General features: G+C 45.6%; 1 pseudogene; it reads left to right on the top strand.

Moving 5' to 3' along the window:
* The first annotated feature begins 5,341 nt into the window (after positions 1 to 5,341).
* LOC144504948 (U2 spliceosomal RNA) lies at positions 5,342 to 5,542 on the top strand (annotated as a pseudogene).
* The last annotated feature ends 9,032 nt before the right edge of the window (positions 5,543 to 14,574 follow it).

Raw genomic sequence — 14,574 nt, 5'->3', positions numbered from 1 at the left:
CTTTCCGTTGACCGCTTGCCCATCGTCACTTCTGCTCACTCTCAGTAGGTATACTGTCTGAGGGAGCCTTGCACGCATGCACATTGGGGCGGCATGATGGCACAGTGATTAGCACTGCTGCCTCACAGCGCCAGGGACCCCGTGTCCGATTCTCGGCTTGGGTCACTGTCTGTGCGGAGTCTGCACGTTCTCTCTGTGTCTGCATGGGTTTCCTCCGGTTTCCTCCCACAGTCTGAAAGACGTGCTGGTTAGGGTGCATCGGCCATGCTAAATTCTCCCTCAATGTACCCGAACAGATGCCGGAGTGTGGCGACTAGGGGATTTTCACAGTAACTTCATTGCAATGTTAATGTAAGCCTACTTGTGACACTAATAAATAAACTTTATCCATTGTTATCAGCCATTCAGAAGCTCATTCTCTTTCTTTTTACCGGAGAAAGTGATTCATAGAATAATGGACAGAAAACCAAACCGGGAGAAGACTAGCTAGCATCCAGACCCGCGCATACACGGAGCAGACAGTCCCTGGGATAACAAAGTGGTCCAGAATGAAAAGTATCAGGGATAGCGAGGTTGGGGTGACATTGAGTTAAAGTGTCTGCCCATTAATTGTACCATTCCACTGAAGCAACTTGACAACTTAATGCCACAATGTGAAGACTATCATCTGCTACTGTCGAGACCATCAGTGCCACGCTAACTCTTGTACGAAAGCAATGCGGGAAATCTGAAATAAAAACAAAAACATCCTTGAAGTGCTCAGCAAGTCAAACAGCATCTGTGGAAAGAGAAACAGAGATAGTGGCCTGACTTTTATTGCACAAATCAGTACCCTGATCTTGTGGCAAAAAGCAAGTTCCGAGCCCACGCTTGTCAGCTGTGGGACTAATTTACGATGTGGAGATGCCGGCGTTGGACTGGGGTAAGCACAGTAAGAAGTCTCACAACACCAGGTTAAAGTCCAACCTTTGGACTAAGTTGGACTTTAACCTGGTGTTGTGAGATTTCTTACTGGACTAATTTACTGCAGCCATCCTCCTGATTGGCCAGCAGTGGGCCACCCATTCAATGGGCGCCACGGTGGCACAGTGGTTAGCACGGCTGCCTCACAGCGCCAGGGACCCGGGTTCGATTCTGGCCTGTCTGTGTGGAGTTTGCGCATTCTCCCCATGTCTGCGTGGGTTTCCTCCAGGTGCTCCGGTTTCCTTCAACACTCCAAAGATGTGTGGGTTAGATTGGTTGGCCATGCTAAATTTCCTCTTAGTGTCAGGGGGATTAGCAAGGTGAATTTGTGGGGTTACGGGGATAGAGCCTGGGTGGGGTTGTTGTCAAAGAACAAAGAACAATACAGCACAGGAACAGGCCCTTCGGCCCTCCAAGCCCGCGCCCTGGTCCAAACTAGACCATTCTTGTTGGTGCAGACTCGATGAGCCAAATGGTCTCCCTCTGTACTGTAGGGATTCTATGATTCCTAAGGACAGCAGGCAGGCTGTAGATGTTGTCGGCCTACTCAGATGACCAAAAACCCAGTAGCCTCAGGGCGCCTCTGTTAGAGATGCTCACTGATGAGACAGTAGGTGACCCAGGGCCTCAAGCTGGTGGGAGAACTGGAGCCTCCGACAGGTAAGTTCCAAAACAGAATCAAAGCTTCACTGTGCTGAGTCTAGAGGGGAAACACCACTGGGACTGCCTTCCCTGCTCGCAGCCCCATTACTTTTTCCAGAAAGTAACATAGTTTATTTACAGAATGCAAAGTAAAACCACAGGGGGGGGGGGCAGGAAAATTGAGGCAACACTTCACATCGGTCAGAACTCTTGTCATTTCTTGTTAATCTCCCAGTTATTTAGGTCCTTTGAGACACAAATGAAAGGAATTTGATGGAGAACACTCTTGTCACCTGCGCCATTCATCCCAACCACCAACAAAGAAACTGTGTAGGTCAGGGACAGTTAGAAGAGTCTGCACTTAGAACAAGATGGGAGAGAAATGTAACAAACACTCATTCCTCATAATACTGAAATTTTCTACATGGCACTTGCATAAGGCTCTGTGCTGTTCGATAAAGCTGGGTAACTTCTTAGGAGATGCTTTTCAGAGCAAAGGCATTTTAGCTTCACGGCACCTTGCCTGATTTAAATTGTATTTTTTATATATAATTTACCACATTATGCAAGTAGGCAATCTTCATTGCAAATAAATGGTGAACCAGTTCTTCGATTGCAATCCTCTGGTGGATTTATATTTAAATAAATTTACATTTATCTGTGAGCTACTGTTTGTAAAGAAAATAAGAAACGAAACATAGAAAAGTGAGGAAAAGATAAAAAGTACATCAGATCTTTCGACCTTGTCAATATGGTTTCCAGTGCCTATCTTTCAAACACCCTGTCTTCCAGAATTGTTGGCTGCAAATGTAAATTTATTTGGCACAATGAGATCAACAGAGCAAATTGTAGTGAAATGTACAAACTAATCGGTGCATCCGCATTTGGAAGTCAAAATCATTGCATTGATTAAATGCTTTGGCTCTGGAATTCTCTACCCTAAAGGACTGTGGATGGTCAGTAGTTGAATATATTTAAGGCTAAGGAAATTTGGCACCTCTGCGATGACTCTCACTGACTTTTACAGATGTGATGTGGAGATGCCGGTGTTGGACTGGTAAGCACAGTAAGAAGTCTCACAACACCAGGTTAAAGTCCAACAGGTTTATTTGGTAGCACAAGCTTTCGGAGTGTTTCATCTTCTTCAGGTGAGTGAAGAGTTGTGCCTTCACTCTTCAACTCTTCACTCACCTGAAGGAGTAACACTCCGAAAGCTTGTGCTACCAAATAAACCTGTTGGGCTTTAACCTGGTGTTGTGATATTTTACAGATGTGCCGTAGAAAGCATCCTTTCTGGTTGTATCACAGCTTGGTATGGCTCCTGCTCTTCCCAAGACCGCACAAAACTACAAAGGGTTGTGAACGAAGCCCAGTCCATCACGCAAACCAGCCTCCCATCCATTGACTCCGTCTACATTTCCCGCTGCCTCGGAAAAGCAGCCAGCATAATTAAGGACCCCACGCACCCTGGACGTTCTCTCTTCCACTTTCTTCCGTCGGGAAAAAGATGCAAAACTCTAAAGTCACGTACCAACTGACTCAAGAACAGCTTCTTCCCTGCTGCCATCAAACTTTTGAATGGGCCTACCATATATTAAGCTGATCTTTCTCTACACCCTATCTGTGACTGTACACTATATTCTGCACTCTTTCCTTTTCTTCTCCCCTAAGTACTCTATGAATGGTGTGCTTTGTCTGTATAGCGCGCAAGAAACAATACTTTTCACTGTATCCCAATACATGTTCAAAAATAAATCAAATCAACATTGAGATTTGGGACACAGGGAATTAAGGGCTGGGGGTCGGGAAAGTGGAGTTAAGGTGTTAGAGGAGTTTTATTGACTGGCACAGAAGGCTCAAAGGGTTGTAAGGCCTCCTCCTGCTCCTATTTTTTTTAAGTTGATAAGTTTAAATATTAGTGACACTGGTAGGCTTACATTAACACTGCAATGACGTTACTGTGAAAATCCCTTAGTCGCAGCACTCTGGCTCCTGTTCGGGTACACTGAGGGAGAATTTAGCATGGCCAATGCACCTAACCAGCATGTCTTTCAGAATGTGGGAGGAAACCGGAGCACCCGGAGGAACCCCACGCAGACACGGGAAGAATGTGCAAACTCCACACAGACAGTGACCCAATGCTGGAATTGAACCCGGGTGGCTGGCGCTGTGAGGCAGCAATGCTAACCACTGTGCCACCGTGCGGCACGGTACTTGTCAGGATATTATGTTCAGATGGCTGTATATAGGTCCTGCGGCAGGTAGTACCCATAAACCTACAAATCGTTTTAGCTACAACTAAAATAACTCCTCCAGGGCTCGTGTCCCATCACCAAATTCAAATTTATTTACATAGTAAGAATTACTTCCTCGTACAGAGTATAAACCCAGAGTGCTAATAACCCTGACACTCCACATTATGTACACATACAGGGCTCCCTGATTGGGCAAATCATTATTGCCTTAATTTGGGTGCCCGTATTCTAAGAGGTCCACATCTTGAGTCATATTAAAGTCATTACAACGACTCACTCCAATCATGGATTCCTGAACGCTTCGACAGCTCCATTTCATCCTGCCCAGTGCTACTGAGACATACAGACGGGGGGCCAGGCCAGGTTTGATCCCTGATATATGGTCAAATGTCCAGCCTCAGTCAAGGTGAGACAAAAATTCAATCAGTGGTTCCAAATCCCGATCACTCCTCGGGCAGGCTGTAAAATGCGGATGCCATCTGAGAACAGGAACACAATGGGTCTAACAGGCCTGCTGGTCGTCCCTGTCTATGTTCAGGCATGGCGATGTCCACTTAGCCGTCATCCAGCACCCCAGCAAAAGCCAGCTGCTTCAGGTGAAGAGGGCAGGAGTCTGGGTGGCAACACAGAATTACAAGACAAAGACAGCATCTCTGGATAGTGGTAATCAACAAAAAGATACATTTAAGATATCGGAGGATGTAACTGAGCCTGTGACAATCACGCAGAACCGCAACCTGTTTGACACTCTGTCGATTCCTCTCTCCAGGGAGGACAATGGAAGCTTTGACAAAGGGTCATCGAAACGTCAGCTCTCCTTACAGATGCTGCCAGACCTGCTGAGATTTTCCAGCATTTTCTCTTTTGGGTTTCAGATTCCAGCATCCACAGGGATTTGCCTTTATCCAATGGAAGAGGATATTGGGCAGGGTGTAACAATGGGATGGTAATTCACTCTCGCCCATTTTGCATTACTGTTTGAGACCAGCTCCATCCCCGATAGCACCTATCCACTCTGAACAGAACATTATTTTTAGAGCAGCTGCTGTTATATACTCGTGACCAACGTGCTATATGTTAGTTGTTTTGTCGTGATATTTTCCTGTCAACATACTGACTAAATCAACCCACGTGTGCAATCCATAGCAATTCAATATTTTAACACGACTTGGCAGGTCAAAACAAGCGAGACAAACATGCACAAACATTCTAGTACATTTCTGTTTCTATTACAGAAGCTTTACATCACGTTACGGTGATGTTCATGCTTCATGGCTTGCTGACCTCATTCTTCCAAAGATTTACGGCAAGAACATTGTTACTTTGCATCCATTCTGTTTTCTTCCTAAGGTTCTGGCTAAGATATCTCTCACTGATTTGCTCTCTAATTTACCGTCTTTTCACACTGAGGGGTTTCTTTCTCTGTGTGTCCTATCATCCACTCACATCCTGTTGGCACTATACCTTCTGTAACTGGGTTACCCGTTTCTCGGCCTTTTGGCTAAGATCTGGTGTACTAGTATCTGTTCTTAACAGTTTAATATCTGATACGTCCCCTGTCTGGGGGCCAAATATTAAATTGTTTTTTTTGGGACAGGGAGGTGGAAAAAGGGCTTGCACCTTCCACTCCAAGCATCAACCTGGTCTTGCAGGGTCTGGCCTCCAGGAGTGGTGCACTCACCCCTCTTTGGGGAGAAAGGATATCAAAAGCAGAACATTTTGCAGCCCCTGCTTCATCCTTTATTCCCTTGCCACCACTCCTGATCCTGAACACTGCAACAGTGGCAGCACGGTGGCACAGTGGGTAGCACTGCTCATAGTGCCAGGGACCCAGGTTCAATTCTGGCCTCGGATGACTGTCTGTGTGGAGTTTGCACGTTCTCCCCGTGTCTGCGTGGGTTTCCTCCGGGTGCTCCGGTTTCCTCCCCCACTCCAAAGATGTGCAGATTAGGTTGATTGGCCATGCTAAATTGACCCTTTGGCCAGAGTTTTCCTGCCCCACCCGCCACGGGAATCGTAGCGGGCGGGACACGGACCATGCAAAGGTCCATTGACCTTGGGTGGGATTTTCCAACCTTGGGGCGAGCGCGGCCGGAAAATCCCGCCCTCAGTGTCAGGGGAATTAGCAGGGTAAATATGTGGGGTTACAGGGATAGGAGCTGGGTGAGGTCATCATTGGTGGAGGCTCAGTGAGCCTAATGGCCTCCTTCTGCACTATAGGGATTCTATTCTATGATCCTATTGATATCCAGGTGGAAAAATACAGGCCCATGTTGCGGCACTCCATCAAGGTTGAAAAGATGAGGAGTCCTGAAAATGGACGAGTTAGATAAAGAATTGGCTTGGGTCACTGTCTGTGCGGAGTTTGCACGTTCTCCCCGTGTCTGTATGGGTTTCCTCCGGGTGCTCTGGTTTCCTCCCACACTCCAAAGATGTGCGGGTTAGGTGTATTGGCCACGCTCAATTGCCCCTCAGTGTCAGAGGGACTAGCTAGGCTAAATGCATGGTGTTATGAGGATAGAGTCTGGGTGGGATTGTGGTCGGTGCAGACTCGATGGGCCGAATGGCCTCCTTCTGCACTGTAGGATTCTATGATTCTATGAATTGATGTGATGAGTTTTGACTTTCAAGGCTGCGAAAGTTTTGGCCGGAGGGGGGAGTGCGAGCCTCCTGCTTAGAAGGAGACACGAAACTTTATAGCAGCCTTGACCAGAAGGTCGACAAGGCAAAGGATTGATTGAATGGAGAAACAAAGGAACAAAGGAAAGGTGGAAGAAAGGTCATCTTTGAAATAATAAGCTTTCTTTTGTACTCCGAACACGGGGAAGTTAGAAGACTTATTTATCTGGATACAGAAGTCTTCAAGTTTTCAACCGCTTCTTAACTTGTTGCTCCAATGTGATATTTTTGGGTTGGCATAATCACCACAATTGCAACATGCTTTTCACCCACACGGTGTTTCCCATCATACACCATGCAAATTGTGTTCGAATTGGAAAAATAAACCGAAGGTGCAGTGGGCGCTTGCAATTTATTTCCCAGGCAGTAGTTTCTGATTCAAATGAACTGTCCTTAATCCAACTCAAATCCAAATGCTAGGTACTGTGTGCAACCAACAGCTAAGGTCACAAACACCATTGTGGTTGATCTGAGCAAATCGTTTTCAAGCAAAATCAGCAAGAATGTAACATTCATACTTGGCTGTGCAGAATATAAGGGCAAGTGACAAAGTGAAGTTTCTTTGCAAGTACATGGTCAACAGTAGCTGCTTGATCCACTTCAGCAATGGTGAAATTAAAACCCCTTTGCCTTTTATCCTGAAATTCTGTCGTATGCGGAACAACTCAGCTATATATAAAAACCTATCTGTAATCAACATTAGCAATCCACTTACCATCCATCAGTGAAGTTTAGCAATTTAAATACCGACACATCAATTAGACCAACACATTAATTAAATATTAAACAAACAGTTCATAGTGCGCTTTTCTTTCAAATTGCTGCCCGGATGGCCCACTGGGTAAGGGACGATGGAGTAGTACTGAGCAACATAAATCAGGACATCTTGAATTTGACCCTGAATTTGGTCTGTGAGGACTCAGCTGAATTTATCCCGGGGGGAGGCGTCAATTTTCCTTCAGCATCACCTGAACAACGGAAGGATAAATCAGCCAATGTTCCCACGCCTCGGGCCGGATTGTCTATCGCTCCTGTGGACAAGTTCGTGTGCGGGTGCACTTTGAGGACAGCACCCTCGGGTGGCGTGACAGTTTTCCGGCACACCCCCAATTAACTGCCTGCTAACCTCATTAATGAGCTTCTTAATGAGCTGAGGAGGGACATAATGAAATAATAGGGATGTGATGGCACTTAGAGGGGAGGCATGATGTGGAGATGCCGGCGTTGGACTGGGGTAAACACAGTAAGAGTTTTAACAACACATGGTTAAAGTCCAACAGGTTTATTTGGTAGCAAATGCCATTAGCTTTTGGAGCGCTGCGACCGCCGTAGTGCCGGTTCCGGTGGCCGCGGTGTTGGTTCAGGCGCCAGGCCGTAGCCGCTCGAGTCGTTTGTAGTCCCTTCCGGTTGTCGGGTGCGTGGTGGCGGCTCCTGGGGCTCAGGCGAGTCGTTTGCTCTGAAAGCTAATGGTATTTGCTACCAAATAAACCTGTTGGACTTTAACCTGGTGTTGTTAAAACTCTTAGAGGGGATACAGAGGAGGTTCACTGGGATGTTGCCTGGGATGGAGTATTTGAGCTGTAGGGAGAGACTGGATAGGCTTGGATTGTTTTCTTTAGAGCAGAGAAGGCTGAGGGGGGGGACATGATTAAAGTGTATAAGATAAGATTATGAGGGATATGGACAGGATGAGTAGGGTGCAGCTGTTCCCCTTGGTTGAGGGGTCAATCACATGGGGGCATCATTTTAGGGTACAGAACGGGAGATTCAGAGGAGGTTTGAGAAAAGAAAATTCACTTGGAGGGTGGTGGGAATCTGGAATGCACTGCCTAGAAAGGTAGTGGAGACCAGAAACCTTACAACATTTCAAATGTGTTTGGATGAGCACTTGAAATATCATGACATTCAAGGATAGGGGACATGTGCTGGAAAATGGGATTAGCGTGACTTTAGTGATAGTTATTGTTGGTGCAGACTTGGTGGGCCGAAGGGCCTTTTCTGCACTGTGCGACTCCAGGGCTGGAATGTTACCACCATTCACACCGGTGGGATTTTCCTGTCCCGCTGCAGTGAACAGAGATTAGGCTGGGGTATATTCTCTGACCTCGCTGCAGTGGAAGCATGGCACGAACGGCAGGTAAGATCGTGCCCTCAAACTCTATAATGTAAACTGGTGAAAGGAGGTAGAGTAGATGGTCTGTGGCACATTCATGCATTGCTGCCGGGAGCGTAGTTGAGCGCAGTTTATTATTGCTGCTGATTTAAGGTTTTGGTGAAAAAGTGGAAGTCAAACTGAGGTACCTGTGTAGCGGCACAGAATTACCTTCCCTTGAGCAGAGCAGATTAAGTACCTGATGGCTGAGCATTTGGGCACCTATTTGGACTGTGTGACTGCTGGTTCCATGTACTCCTGCCTGCTCCATTTCTTACAGTTCTTATTGTGTTTACCTCAGTCCAACGCCGGCATCTCCACATCATGGCCATTTCACAAGGCCATGGGAGCCCAATCATGGCTGCCACCTGCCTTTCAAACTCACTTTCCAGAGCTTGTTTCTGCTCCGAGGCATTACCTGGTGCCACTAATTGTGCGTGAGCTTGCCTTCATTCCGATGAATGAATTTGCATGTCAAAATAGCCTGGAGGTCAGCAGCCAGAAATAGTTTTGGAGTCTGGCTTACAAAGTCAGATTGAAAATCCAGCTAGATCGGTACCAGGGGCTGAATATTATCAATTTCCGGCACCTTCTGCTACCAGGCCTAAGGCAGGAGGCAAACGGTGGGACCTGGGGCAGCACATATGCCAGAGATGGCCAATTAACAGGCCGGGCTGTCACCCAATTAAATACTTACGGTCCGTCCCCAAGAGCTGCCGGTCCAATCTGAGGCAATTGCTGAGGCTCCAGTTCCATCTCAGTGCCTTTGAAGAAAGTAGAGCTACTTTCAGGGCTGCCAGGGCCGCTCAAGCTGACCCCGGCACTCAGGAGTGGATGGGTGGGTGGAGGGGGGGTACTTGTGAAGAACTGGCAGTGCCATTTCCATGAGGGAGGCCATTGTCACCAGGGGACTCTCCATGGTCCATGGAAGACCCCACGGCCCCACCCCACTCAGAGCCATCTGTGGGACTCTCACATTACACTGGGCAGTTTCCTCATATGATGGTGAGACTTGCCCAATGTGGGCAGAATACCCGTGGAGGTAGGAAATAGCCTTCAACTGGCCACTCCCTGCCTCAACTGGCTTCCCAGCTGGCAGCTAAAGTGCCACCTCGGCTGCCAATATGGAATGGCAGCAGGAAGACAGTGAGTGCCCCTTCCTCTGCCATTTTCCCAGCCCGGATGTCATGAAGAATTAATCTCTTGGTGTCTCCTGCTGGAAAGACGGTGTTTTACGTCGGTGAAGGCAAACGTTGTTTCTGATGGGACGTGTTTCACACGGAGAAGACACGTTTTTATTTATTTATTTATTAGTCACAAGCAGTTAGTTACATTCACACTGCAATGAAGTTACTGTGAAAATCCCTGAGTCGCCACACTCCGGCGCCTGTTCGGGTACACTGAGGGAAAACGTAGCACGGTTAGTGCACCTAACCAGCACGTCTCTAGAGTGTGGGAGGAAACCGGAGCACCCGGAGGAAACCCAGGCGGACATGGGGAGAACGTGCAAACTCCACACAGACAGTGACCCAAGACGGGAATCGAACGCGGATCCCTGGCGCTATGAGGCAGCAGTGCTAACCACTGTGCCACCGTGCCGCCCTCCGTGTCCAACACAGGTCGAGGCACACGTCTGCAAAAGAGTCAGTACTGGGTGGGATTTTACGGCCTTGCTCGTCCCAAAACCGTAAAATCCCGCCTGAGGTCAACAGACAATTCTATTGTCTGCCCCTCGTCCGTCCGATTCCATGGCGGGGGAGGGTGGGGGGGGGGGGCAATAAAATTCTAGCCAGTGTCTTCACTGAGAACGCTGTGGAAAGATGCTGAACTACTTCCTTAGAACTGTGTTTTTTTAATATATGTTTGGCATTCAAATGCTGCCCTGCGTCTCTGCAGAAGAAAGAAAGCAAAAGAAAGGCTGTACCAGGGTGAAGAACACACATTAACCAATGTTTAAGTATATTTGGTAGAAAAAAGGATTTTTACGCCACCTAGTGGTGCCAAACAAACAGTACTCCAGTGTGCCCGACATTCACAAGAGTGTCAGATACATACATGCCCTCCTGACTGCACCTCTCTGCAAACCAAATAGATCTCCATAAATCGAAATGACGAAATGATCTTAGGCCAAAGACAATGTGCATAGATTTTCTTGCCTACATAATTAAATAGCTATATCATTAGTATTTTTCAAAATATAAAAAACAGACATAAAGAGGTCATGTCAAAGGCAATTAGTGAGGATAATGGAGTAGCCTGCAAATAATGAAGCTACTGGCTGGATTATGGTCAGCATCACATTAAACTCTGTCTCTGACACATTACAATACTGCCCCTGTGCTCCTAGCACATGCCCGTAGCCCAGCTAATGAGGGGGAAGGAAATCACAGGCTTCAGGGTATGCATCCACAAAGAGTTTCAGGAGAGAGAGGGGTGGGGTTTTTTTTAACCCCACCATGACAGATCTTGTTACCCTTCAGACTGAGAGTAAGAAAATAAGAAACTTTAATGGCAATTTCTGCAGCTTTCCTGGTGCAGGAAAAAGCAGCTGGAAGTATTTCGTGGAACTGTACTATTTGTTCTACCCACTCGAGTACAATAAAGAGACAGAATGTAGGTCACAAACATGTTGTGTTTTGCCTGCAATTTGTAGCCTTCACTTCTGAAGTGATGTACCTGTCACCAGACTTTCAAACCTCATGAGAATCACTGCATCCTGGCAAAGAGTGGCCACTTTCTGTGTATCTAGTAGTATTAACAAAATGTTTTATTCCTATTGCCCACTTCGGGGTCCATAATACTCGTTATTATATTTTTCTCCAAGAGGGTTTGTTGTTTCCAATGACCTGAACTCAGCAGTGCTGCATACTCCCATCATCCCTTTTATCTCCTGTAACAGCCAGACCATAACCCAGGTCAATACTTCCTTCTCGCTTTCTGAGTTCAGGACAACTCAGGTGTTGAATGAAATTCAAAACAGTCCTGTAAATCAATGATGTGATGTGTTAATGCCTGATCCCACTACACAAATTAGCCACCAAGAGCGGCTTGTGGTGGCATTTGCATACATTTTCATCTGCTTTTCGTTTGAATATTCTTTGTTGAAACCAAAACAGGAATCAACTCATGTCAAAGGATGCATATCTGACAAACTAAAATCTTTCGTTTTACAAAAGCTGCATATTTCCAACACATCTTCATTGCAGATTTCCAGTACTTGCAGGCCTTACTTTTGTTTGCACTATTTCCGTACCGGATTGAAACCCCATATTGGGATCTTATGGGTTCAGGGCTCCAATAAACAATGTGATTTGAGATTCTGATTAATTGTAATCACCAGACATTTTTTTTCCCCCTGAGGCCAACAATGGAAAATATTAGGGATGCAAATATTATCACACCGCTCCAAAAGCCTCCCCACCAACAATAAAAACACAAGGGCTAAAGTACAGGCTATAAATGTACTCATGTCTCAACAGATCAGTTACACCATATATGTTGTTAGCTTCACAACAATGTAATGTTTCTATATTATAACAGCTGTTATAACACTGTTGGTTGTAAATTATTTTAGGGCATCCTAAGGATTCAAATGTAAATACAAGTTCCTTTTCCTTCTACAGAGCAGCTTAAGGGTGGCTTGAATCAAATTTAAACAGGATCACCTCAAGGATGTAGCTTCATAATGTTTTAATTTTGCACCACTGGAGATATAACTGCAAGTGGTGTGAAGCAAGCATTTTAGAATAGAAATTGGTGTGAAACCAAGTTTAAAAATAGTTGCTTGGTAGCGTAGAACTTGAGTGCCGCTGGAAGAAAGAGACAAGCTGTCAAAGCTTTTCGTCCTGCACCTGTCAGGACAAAGACAAGAATGCCAAATTTCAAAGAGAAGCACAATTTATGCTGCATGAGAAAAGGGGTGCTGATTGGTTGAGAAGATATCACGGAGAATGCGCCAGGGAGCTATGGTTCCCCCATGCTTTTGTTTATTGAAAAAGTGCAATTCTGGAAATGTTCCTTTCGCCTTCAGAGGGCAGGCCCCTGCATATGAATATATGTAGCTTCAAGTAAGTGCAAATGAGCCTGACTGTTAATCTTAAATTGGTTGTTAGTGCAATTCTTAGCACACTCAGGATTATTCCGCAAATGCTGCCTAATTGTGGAATCACATCAAATGTTAGACATCATGTTCTGAGTTTCACAAGCACAGGCTGGTAGAGTACGATTGGTACTACTGCGAACATTTGAAGGGATCTGCTGCTTCCAGTCATTGGAAAGTACCACCAACATACCTGACATCACGTCAGTACTGAAATTCATGTGCCAGATTTCTCATTTGTGCGATAGCTAGAATGTCTTGACGCAGGGTCCTGTCAATGGAAAACACCACTCATGTTTCCTCTGCATGTTGAAATGGCAGCATGAAACGTCCAGCTTCACCTGCTGTTGAAAAAGTTCAGATCTTTTACCCTTCCAGGCAAAATTGAGACAGACTGGGCACTTTTCAGGTCCAAGCGAATTGGCCTATTCATAGCTATGTGCGAAGCACAGTGAGCAATGATCTGATCAGGGTAGCCATTACGCCAGAGGATAACACTGACGTGCTCTATTTCAAAGTGCGCCCATGTTAAAAACTTGTGCAATGGGCGAAGCTAATCGTTTCACACCGCTACTCTGCAGTGACAACATGAACGCCATTTTCCAATAAAACCAAAAAGACATTTTTGCCGACCTTACAAATGAGTAATGCGGTGCATGGATTTCAGTGCTGATGCGATGCCAGGTACATAAGCTGTACATCTAATGACTGACAGATCATATCAAACAGCACAGCATTTTAGCACTTGACAATAGGCCGAGTATTGACAGCACTCAACCGGCATATACTTACAAAAATCAGCATAATGTCTAAGGCTAGATGTGATTCCACAATTGGGCGGCATTTGCTGAGTGTTCCAAAAATTACACTAACAAAGAATTTAAGATTATCAGTCTAGCTTGCAATGTAGCTCACTTATGCTTCCTCAAAGTTACATATGTTCATACATAAGGGCCTGATCTCTGCAGGCAAAAGGAATATGCTAGATATTGAACCATTTTTGAATAAATAAAAGCATGGCGGACATTATCTCCCTGGTGCATTTGCCGTGGCAATTTCTTGAACTAAGCAACCAGCATCCTTTTTATCATGCAGTATAAATTGTTGATCCCTTTGAAATTTGGTTTTCTTGCACCTGCCCTGATGAAAAGCTTCAACGTCATGACTCTCTTTTCAGCAATGCTAAAGCTTAAAAACTTCATGTAGCCAGGACTTAGATAACTTACACTCCTAATCTTTTTAATCAACATTAAAAAACATGCTCTCCAAATTTTCTCCCCTCTGTTAACTCCCTGAAGGTTTTTCACTCATGGATGCGTTCGACAGAGAACAGGTCAGCCTCCAGTACTTTGATCCAGGTAGCAATTCTGCTGTAGGAACCTTGACAGGAACCATCAGCAGGCTATCCAACTGTGAGAAACATCACAATCGGAAGACAAACACCTGCCCTCACCTAGGGTCTACGCACACACCCAGTAAAGGGATCATTGTGTTGAGGTCACGAATGGAAGCACTAGCTGGTTGTCTCTTCACTAATCCAGAAGGCATTCGCCTGACCATACCCCTGTTGGGACTGACTAACCTGTAAATACTATATGACTGCAGCACTTCTATTTCTCAATCAGTTTAACTCAAATTGACCACAAATTGAACCTGGGAATTTTTTAAGCTTAATGACTCAGAAACCGAGACCTTACTTTTGACAGAGAACTCAGCGAACATTAAAGAGTGCCCATTTTTAACAATAATCATTGGCAAGTGGACTTGATACCTGTTATACAGAC

Source organism: Mustelus asterias, chromosome 15, assembly GCF_964213995.1.
Source record: "Mustelus asterias chromosome 15, sMusAst1.hap1.1, whole genome shotgun sequence".
In the NCBI taxonomy this organism is placed as follows: Eukaryota; Metazoa; Chordata; class Chondrichthyes; order Carcharhiniformes; family Triakidae; genus Mustelus; species Mustelus asterias.
Note: the sequence above shows the minus strand (reverse complement) of the source record. Positions and strands in the feature narration are given on the sequence as shown.